Source organism: Ictalurus furcatus, chromosome 2, assembly GCF_023375685.1.
Source record: "Ictalurus furcatus strain D&B chromosome 2, Billie_1.0, whole genome shotgun sequence".
NCBI classification, from domain to species: Eukaryota; Metazoa; Chordata; class Actinopteri; order Siluriformes; family Ictaluridae; genus Ictalurus; species Ictalurus furcatus.
In genome coordinates this window covers 19,366,542-19,375,390 of record NC_071256.1, presented here as the reverse complement: position 1 = coordinate 19,375,390, position 8,849 = coordinate 19,366,542, and positions in this window count along the sequence as shown.

Here is an 8,849-nt window from a genome sequence, read left to right as displayed (position 1 = left end):
TGATCTCTTTCCTTCTTAACAAAGCTAGAACTGTTACCTTTCCGAAGAAGTCTTTAGAAAGAGGAATATCTAATAAATAAATAAATAAATAAATAAATAAATAAAAAGTTTCTTTGGAGAGTTGCAATAGAACAAAACCACAGAATCTCAGAAAATGGTGGAAATGTCGAAAGGCATTTCCCTTCTTAGGGAATGTACAGAACATTGAATTTTTAGGAAATGTGCTTTCTAAATATATACACAATTTACAAATGTGTGTTATGTCTAGTTAATGGATAGGGGATAAAAGTATAAAAAATAAAGTATCCATACTAATAATTGTTGAAGTGCAGTTATTATTTAGAGCCTCAATGGTTCTTCATTTGTCCCTCTAGAGAAAATATTCCAATGAGCACATTTTTAGGAAGATAAAAACATAAATAATTCAGTGACTTGTTAAGAAATCCTTAATGAATTTCCCCAGTGTGGCATCAATAAAGTTTATTTTATCTTATCTTATCTTATGAACCGGGGCGCACGGTGGCTTAGTGGTTAGCACGTTTGCCTCACACCTCCAGGGTCCGGGGTTCGAGTTCCACATGTGGAATCCCACTCGCACATGTGTGTGCGGAGTTTGCATGTTCTCCCCGTGCTGCGGGGGTTTCCCCAGGGTACTCCGGTTTCCTCCCCCAGTCCAAAGGCATGCATGGTAGGCGGATTGGTGTGTCTAAAGTGTCCGTAGTGTAAAGTGTCCGTAGTGAATGGGTGTGTGAGTGTGTATGTGATTGTGCCCTGCAATGGACTGGCACCCTGTCTTGTGCCCGATGCTCCCTGGGATTGGCTCCAGGTTCCCCCGTGACCCTGAAGAAGGAGTAAGCAGTAGAAGCGGTATGCACAAAAAGCACTAAATGAGCACATCATTGTGTCCTCTGTGTGAACATGAGTGTGTGTGTGTGTGTGTTTACTCCCTGTTAACCCCTGGGTTCTCTGATTAATGATCATTCATAACAGGAAAAGCAGAAAGAATCCAGAAGTCACATGATGATTGGTATATTCTGTAATACACTGTTGTATATACTAGAAATCAGGAAGATGATGACCAAGTGATTTATAGAAAGGGACAAAATATTCCTCTTAATAATATAATAATAATATTAATAATAATAGGCACTTTGGGCACTTAATAATAGTGCCCAAAAAGAGTTCTTCAGAGTAATTCCACAGAAAACCCCCTCAGGAACATTTTGACTGGAACCATTTTTGCAGAAGTATGTTGAAGAAAAAGTGATGATGGAAAATATTTCATTTATTATGGGAACAACAAAATAATGGCTAGATTTTTTTATGTTCCCAAAGGTTCTTTTTGAGAGCATAGAAATAATTTTATAAATGAGCGTAAAAATAAGATTTCAGTAGATCATTACGCCACGTGCTGTAGAATTCTGGATCCTGATCGGTCAGAAGGTATTGATTAATTTTCTATAACAGCAGCTCTGCAGTAGTGCAGCTGTAAATCACAGGTTTATATGAATGCACTCATTCTAAAACGTCATAGTTTCTAAAACAACAGCTCATTCACAGCGAACGCTGATTTTTTAAAATAAGAGTCTGTACAGAGATGGTAATTTAATGTTCCTGGAAGGAGTCTCCAGTGTCAGAGGTAATGGTTATGTTTTCAGAAATCTTCAGGACAGAGGAGTTTATACTTCATGGTTTCTCAGTAACAAAAAAAATGACAAGCTATGTTTATTTTTGTCTTGTTATCTTCAACAAAGAGGAAAAAAAGAGATGCTGGTGAGGGAACAACTGTTTATAGCCGCTATAATGTAAGTGTTTCAGTAACTGATACTGGACTTCAGCATGAAGCAGGAGAGGAGCCACCACCACATTATAATCAACAGTGGACAGTTTTCTGTACCTTAGTGTTCACATCATGCAGGACCTGTCAAGGTCCTGTCATGTCAACACTCTTGTGAAGAAGGCCCAGTAAACTGAACTCTAAGGTGCTAAGGAAGTTTGACAGCTACATTATCAGGATAAGTGGGATTTCCACAGGGTGGTGCGATCAGCTGAGTGCACCATCTGCAATCCAGCTACAGCAAACACCAAGGCCAAGGACCAAGGCCAGGAAGATAGTGAAGGACTTCAGTCATCCGAACAATGGACTCTTCTTTCTGTTGCGGTCAGAGAAAGGCCAATACAGAGAGAAACAGGATGAGCTTCTTCCCACAAGCCATTCGGGCCTGGAACCAGGACAACACCAAGGACTAGAGCTTGGACTTACCTCAGCTTAATGTTGCACAGCAAAACAACTGCACATAGCTGCGCTTTATACCATTTATAGTCAGACTGTTGCTGCCACCCATCTTTATATCCTCACATTATATTTTCATACTTTTTAAAAATACTTTTTCTAACTCTATGTAAATTCTATTTTATGTCATGGACAGTCCTTAAAAGCTTTTCACTACTATTAGTGTACGGTTGTGTGTGTGACAAATAAAAATTTGAATTCGAAATGTAACTATAAACAGATAAAAAGTATGATGTGTCAATCACAAATAAAAAATTGTAATTGTTGGCAGACTGCTGTGGTGAAAGAGGACTAAAACACTCACAGACATGCTGTTATAGATAAATAATCAACTAGTAACTAGTTCATCACACGCATCACGCTTCATCACACCACCTATTAAAGCACATCACAAGGGGTTTATCCCTGACTTATCCCTGTCATAATTCCATGACACTGAACTAAAGGGCCATCATGCAAACAACAGATTCTCAGTAAAAATTAAAATAGCATAATCATCACAGCTTCCTGTCTTCCACTGTATATACAAAGTGTCAGAGAACTCACACTAAGGTCAGTGTGTCATGTCATGATTAAGTTTGAAGTTTGGTGTGTTCTGTGTGACTAGCAGAAGTGGTCATGTGGTATTGAGGCACTTCCTGTAGTTCCTGTAACTGTCCTTCAGCAGAATGGCCTCAACTGTTTACATTCCTGGAAAGGCACTTATTTGTACACACCTGTATTTCTCTGAACTTCCTGTAGCACTCTGAAAAGCAGAGTGAAAAAAAAAAAAACCCTCTTTGATTTGTACCTCTAAGGGAGTCCTTAAAGGTTCTACAAATATAACTCTACAACAGTGTTTCCCTCTCAAGGACAGAACTCTTAAATGCTATTCCAAAGAACCCCCAAGGAAATCTTTTTTCTAAGAATGTATTTTCACATGTAATAACCAAAATGATGGAGAAATAGTCAAATAAAATGATCATATACCACTGAACAAACTCCTCTCTCAGTCTCCTCTCTTCTACTCTTGTCATGGAATCTTCTTCAGCAAAAATAAAAAACTTCTGAGTCTCGAGGTTTTTGGTGGCAAAAAGAGATTAGACTTTTATTACCATAGCAACAAGAGCTGAGTCGGTTTGCAAAGTGACTTACGGAATCCATCTCGATACACTATTTTATACCGCTCCAAAACAAAGACTCTCTACAGCTCATCCAACTGTTTTGATAAGAGCATAAAGGAGGTCTTTTTGCAAACTAACACACACACACACACACACACACACACACACACACACACACACACACATCCTTGAACATTGACGCATCTTCTCTAACAAAGGTGGTCTTCTCAGTATTTGCACATTTGCATACACATGCCTTTGCATACGACGTTCTGTATTTTTACTAACTTCTGCAGTTTGAACAATAGACCACTTATAATTTAGGACGCTTAAGTTCTTCAGTTGTCCCCTTTAAGGTACCCTACAACAAAGTTTTTTTGATGTCAGAAAGGATTCCAATAATCTGTAATTATCAAGTTTTTTCCTCTCTTCTCTGTCCCTCTCCTCCCCCTTCCCCTACCTCTCTCACTGCAGATGACTTTGCCACTTTCTTTTCCAGCAAGGTTACATCAATCAGGAACCAGTTCTCATCCCCAGACATGCATAGACCGACTCCTCCTCCGTGTAACTCCCAACTGACTTCCTTCTCTCCCCTCTCAGAGACTGATGTCTCTAAACTCCTCCTCTCTAGCCATCCCACAACCTGTCCTCTTGACCCTATCCCTTCTCACCTTCTTCAGTCCATCTCTCCCACGCTACTACCTGCACTCACACACATCTTTAACACATCCCTCTCTACTGGCACATACCCTACCTCATTTAAGCAGGCCCACAACCTCACTGTATAGCTCAGCTCAACAACACTCAAGCCAACCAGGACAGCCAGGAACCTTGGGGTGATTCTTGATGACAGCTTGACCTTTACAGACCACATCTCAACAACTGCATGGTCCTGTAGGTTCATCCTGTACAACATCAAGAAAATCCGACCCTACATCACCGAACAGGCTACACAGATACTAGTCCAGGCTCTTGTTATCTCAAAACTGGACTACTGCAACTCACTACTTTCGGGCCTCCCAGCCAGCTCCATCAAACCCCTTCAAATGATTCAGAATGCTGCAGCACGCCTCGTCTTCAACCAGCCCAAGAGAACCCATCTCACACCCTTCTTCATATCCCTCCACTATCTTCCTGTAGCTGCCCGCATCAAGTTCAAGGCCTTGATGCTCACCTACAAGACCTTGTCTGGAACAGCACCCTCCTACCTCAACTCTCTCCTGAAGGCCTACGTTCCCTCACGCAATCTGCGATCGATTAGTGACTGACATTTAGTAGTTCCAACTCAGCGTGGCGCAAGGTCCCTTTCCAGAACCTTCACACTAACTGTTCCTCAGTGGTGGAATGAACTTCCAACCTCAATCCGGACCGCAGAATCTCTCACCATCTTCAAAAAACAGCTAAAGACCCACCTCTTCCGTGAACACCTAACCAACCCATAAAATATATATATATATATATATATATATATATATATATATATACATACATATATATATATATATATATATATATATATATATATATATATATATATATAAATTTTGCACTTACTCCTCTACTCTGTGCACTTTGCTTCTTCTGGAACTCAATTAAAAGATCTTGTATGGTAGCACTACTTGTATTGTTCTCTGCTTGTATTTTTCTCATTTGTAAGTCGCTTTGGATAAAAGCTTCTGCTAAATGAATAAATGTAAATGTAAGTTAAAGAACCATTAGAGTTTATAATCTTTAAAAATGAGTCCCTTTGGAATAACTGTAGAGAGTTCTATGTAAAAGCCAACAAAAAAAGTGTTTTACTGTCAGAAAGGGTTCCAAATAACAATAAATAAATAAATAAAATAAAAGAGAGAGAGATAGAGAGAACAAAATCTTTAAAGGCCCTTAAGGATTCTATGTAATAAAGTCTTACCTATCATAATGGGTTGTAAATAGAACCCTTTTTGGAAGTTAAAACAGCTTTGATCATTAATGAGCCCTTAAAGAAACTAAGATTGTAAATGCAAAATTAGAACCCTTAAGGGGTTCTTAAGGGTTGTTACTCTGGGGAACGATTAATGGTTCTGTGTAAAACCCTAGAACAAATTGTAAAACAAATCCTATAAGAAAGGGTTCTAAGTAGAACCGTTATTGGAAGTGAAAAGCTCTTTAATCATCAGATTTTCTAAGATTGTAAATAAAAAAATAGAACCCTTAAATGTTTTCTAAAGGGTATTACTCTGGGGAACCAATAAATGTTCTATGTTATTCTTTTTAAGAGTGTATACTCTTTAGAACTGGAACTCCAACCACTGGAGTTGTTGTTAAGCTGAACAAAAGTGCTATAGCTCCTCCTTGATTAAAAGTCTGGAATATAAAGAAATAAAAACTAAAAGCAGCTCATCACATTAAGATGTGGCATGATGTGAAATAAGGACACTATCAGGATGTTGGGAAAATAATAGGAAATGAATTCACAGACAATGAGTCAAGTTAAAAGAAACACAGCACAAGAGCAGACTAAGGTCAGATAGCAAATGTCCCCTAGTAATAATTTATCGTCCCTATGTAATGCGCTAGATGTACAGTAGGGAGGAGTTTATGATAAATAACCAGGGAGAGGGTTGACGTGGTTTTTATGGTTTGAGAGTTGAAGGTAGATCATGTGACTTGTGGGAATTTTGTCGAATGTGAAAGTGACCGAAAGCAGAAACAAAGAATTGAATCCAATTCTTAGCACTGCATTCTAACTGAAGCATCCTTTTGTGTTGCTTTAATGAAATTCCCAGAAAGTCTGCACGGAATTTCTTGGAAACCTAGACAGTAATTATGTTTAAACACTTTTAACAGTGATGTTTTGCTCAAGCTGTAGTTCTGGGTTGCACCAACAAAAGAAAAGCTTAACCTGGATTAAATAAACTTTTATCACTTGCATTCAATTTGGTTTTACAGTAAAGCTTTATTCTTCGATGCAATTCCCTGATGGACTGTGTGATATAAAAGAAATACTCTCCTCAAAGCTTGGATTTTAGACCAATTTTCACTCAAAAGAAAACATATTGATAAAGATTGCTCTTGGGAGTGAATCCAGCAGAGCAGATAACCAGAATGAATAGTGGGGTAAGATCTTAATCACTGATTTGTTATTTGTTATTGAGAATAAAGTCATTTAATGATAATTAAAGTTCCGTTTGGGTAGGGTTAGGTTTAGTGGTTTGAATGCACGTCCATCCACAAAAGGAGAGTACAAAGGAGTGTTTACTAAACGTCTCTGTTGTCCAGAAATGAAACTAACAGCGGTTCTGTTCTCATGGCAGCACTTTCTGGTGTCACAGTCTGGTGACATGGCACGGTATGAGCTGTACATGACTGTGTGTACTTTGTGCACCATATCTGCATAAAATGATAAGAAATTCTGAGAAATATTAACAAGCACTAATAACATTACTGTATAAACATTGGTTAAGGCTCTGGGTTACTGATCGGAAGGTCACGGGTTCAAGCCCCAGCACTGCCAAGCTGCCACTGTTGGGCCCGTGAGCAAGGCCCCAACCCTCTCTGCTCCAGGGGCGCTGGATCATGGATGACCCTAACATGCTGGAGAATATATGTGAAGAAAAGAATTTCACTGTGCTGTAATGTATATGTGACCAATAAAGACTCATTAAAAAGATACAACTAAATGCTATGAGCTCCTTCAACTAATTGCAGTGATTCTTTTTTTTTATCTTTTTTTTTTTTAAAAAGAGAGAGAGAGAGAGAGAGAGAGAGAGAGAGAGAGAGAGAGAGAGAGAGAGAGAGAGAGAGAAACGTGAGAGCCTGAGAAATGTCTGCAATTTTAGTTTTAGGAAACAGCGGCATCTGCTGGTAGGATGGCGAACACCAGCTGCACTTTCACTTTCACTTTCCTGTAAAAGCACTGTGAAATGATAAGAGAAACAGAGACCACACATAGCTTAATATACACATACTCAAGTACTCACACAAACTGGTGTTTCCCACTGTGACCTAGTAACCTCGTTTAATTACCTGTTCAGGGTTAAGCATGCATGCAGAATAATAATAATTATTATTATGAGTCAAATGAACCATTTTTTATTTTGCATTGTTTATTGCATATATTTGGCACAACTGTGGCATATCAGGTTTAAGGGGACTGTAAGAGGGGCGAATGAGAAACGTTTATGACTACAAATGTACTGTTTCAATAATTTATGTTGCACTTTTTTTAAAACCCCAATTCCAAAAAGTTGGGACGCTGTGTAAAATGTAAATAAAAACAGAATGCAATGATTTGCAAATCTCATAAACCCATATGTTATTCACAATAGAATACAGAAAACATATCAAATGTTTAAACTGAGGACATGTGCCATATCAAGGAAAGAACAAGATAAGTTTGAATTTGATGGCTGCAGCACGTCTCAAAAAAGTTGGGACGGGGGCAATAAAAGGCTGGAAAAGTAAGTGTTACTAAAAAGAACACTTGAAACAAATCAAAATAAAAAGAAAATCAAACAGACCTTACTTCCCTGCTGAAAAAAAAACCAATAGAAAGCCTCATAGAATTTGTAATGGTTTTAATGGAAATTGTAATGGTCCCCCTGGGTCTCTACTGGTAATTTGTTGCCTTCTATTGGTGGCATATTATGTCTAGTGGATACCATTAAGGACCAATAATTGTAATAGTAACGGTTTTAATGGCTAACTGATGATTTGTAATGGTGTTTGTAGTGGGAACCATTAGAATTTCTGTGATGGCTTCTATTGCTTTTTTCAGTAGGGATGTGTACTTTGGGGACAAAGAAATTACATTAACCTTACTCCAACATTACGTTAACTTTACGCTAATCGTATGTCAGAGCAAACATGCACAAGCCCTGTCTTAGTGTAATCAGCTAAGCAAAAATACCTGAAAAAAATATCCTATACTGACTTTAATATCTTTAGCTTAAATGCAGAATAAATCAAACACGCAGTTGTCTAAATCTATCTGCATCAATCTATTCAGAAAAAAAAATGCAATACATAATGCAATAAATAACAAAAATCCCAATTTCCCCAAAAGAACCCAGTTGCTTAGAAGTGAACCACATGCTCAGAGGAACTGTAGTTACTCATGCGATGCGTGCTGTGATATTATCTAATCTGCCATATGTGAAAGAGGAAAAAAATGTCCATGCCACCGTGCGGTAAACATGAGCATTTCTGAGAAACGCTACAGAAATGAAAGCAGCCATATGCATAAAGGCAACTTGACTCAAACTGACTGTGCGTGCACGCATGTGTGTATAAGGCATTTCAGTTTCACAATGAAATCATTGTTAGAAGCAGCTGTTAAAGAGAACTAACTACACGTAGTTACATGTCCCAATGAATACCTCAAGGCTTGTCTTGCTGCAAGCCCCGCCAAGTCCATAATTAACCCGTGTTGGGTAGAGGTTTGAATGTACGTCCATCAACACAGGAGAACA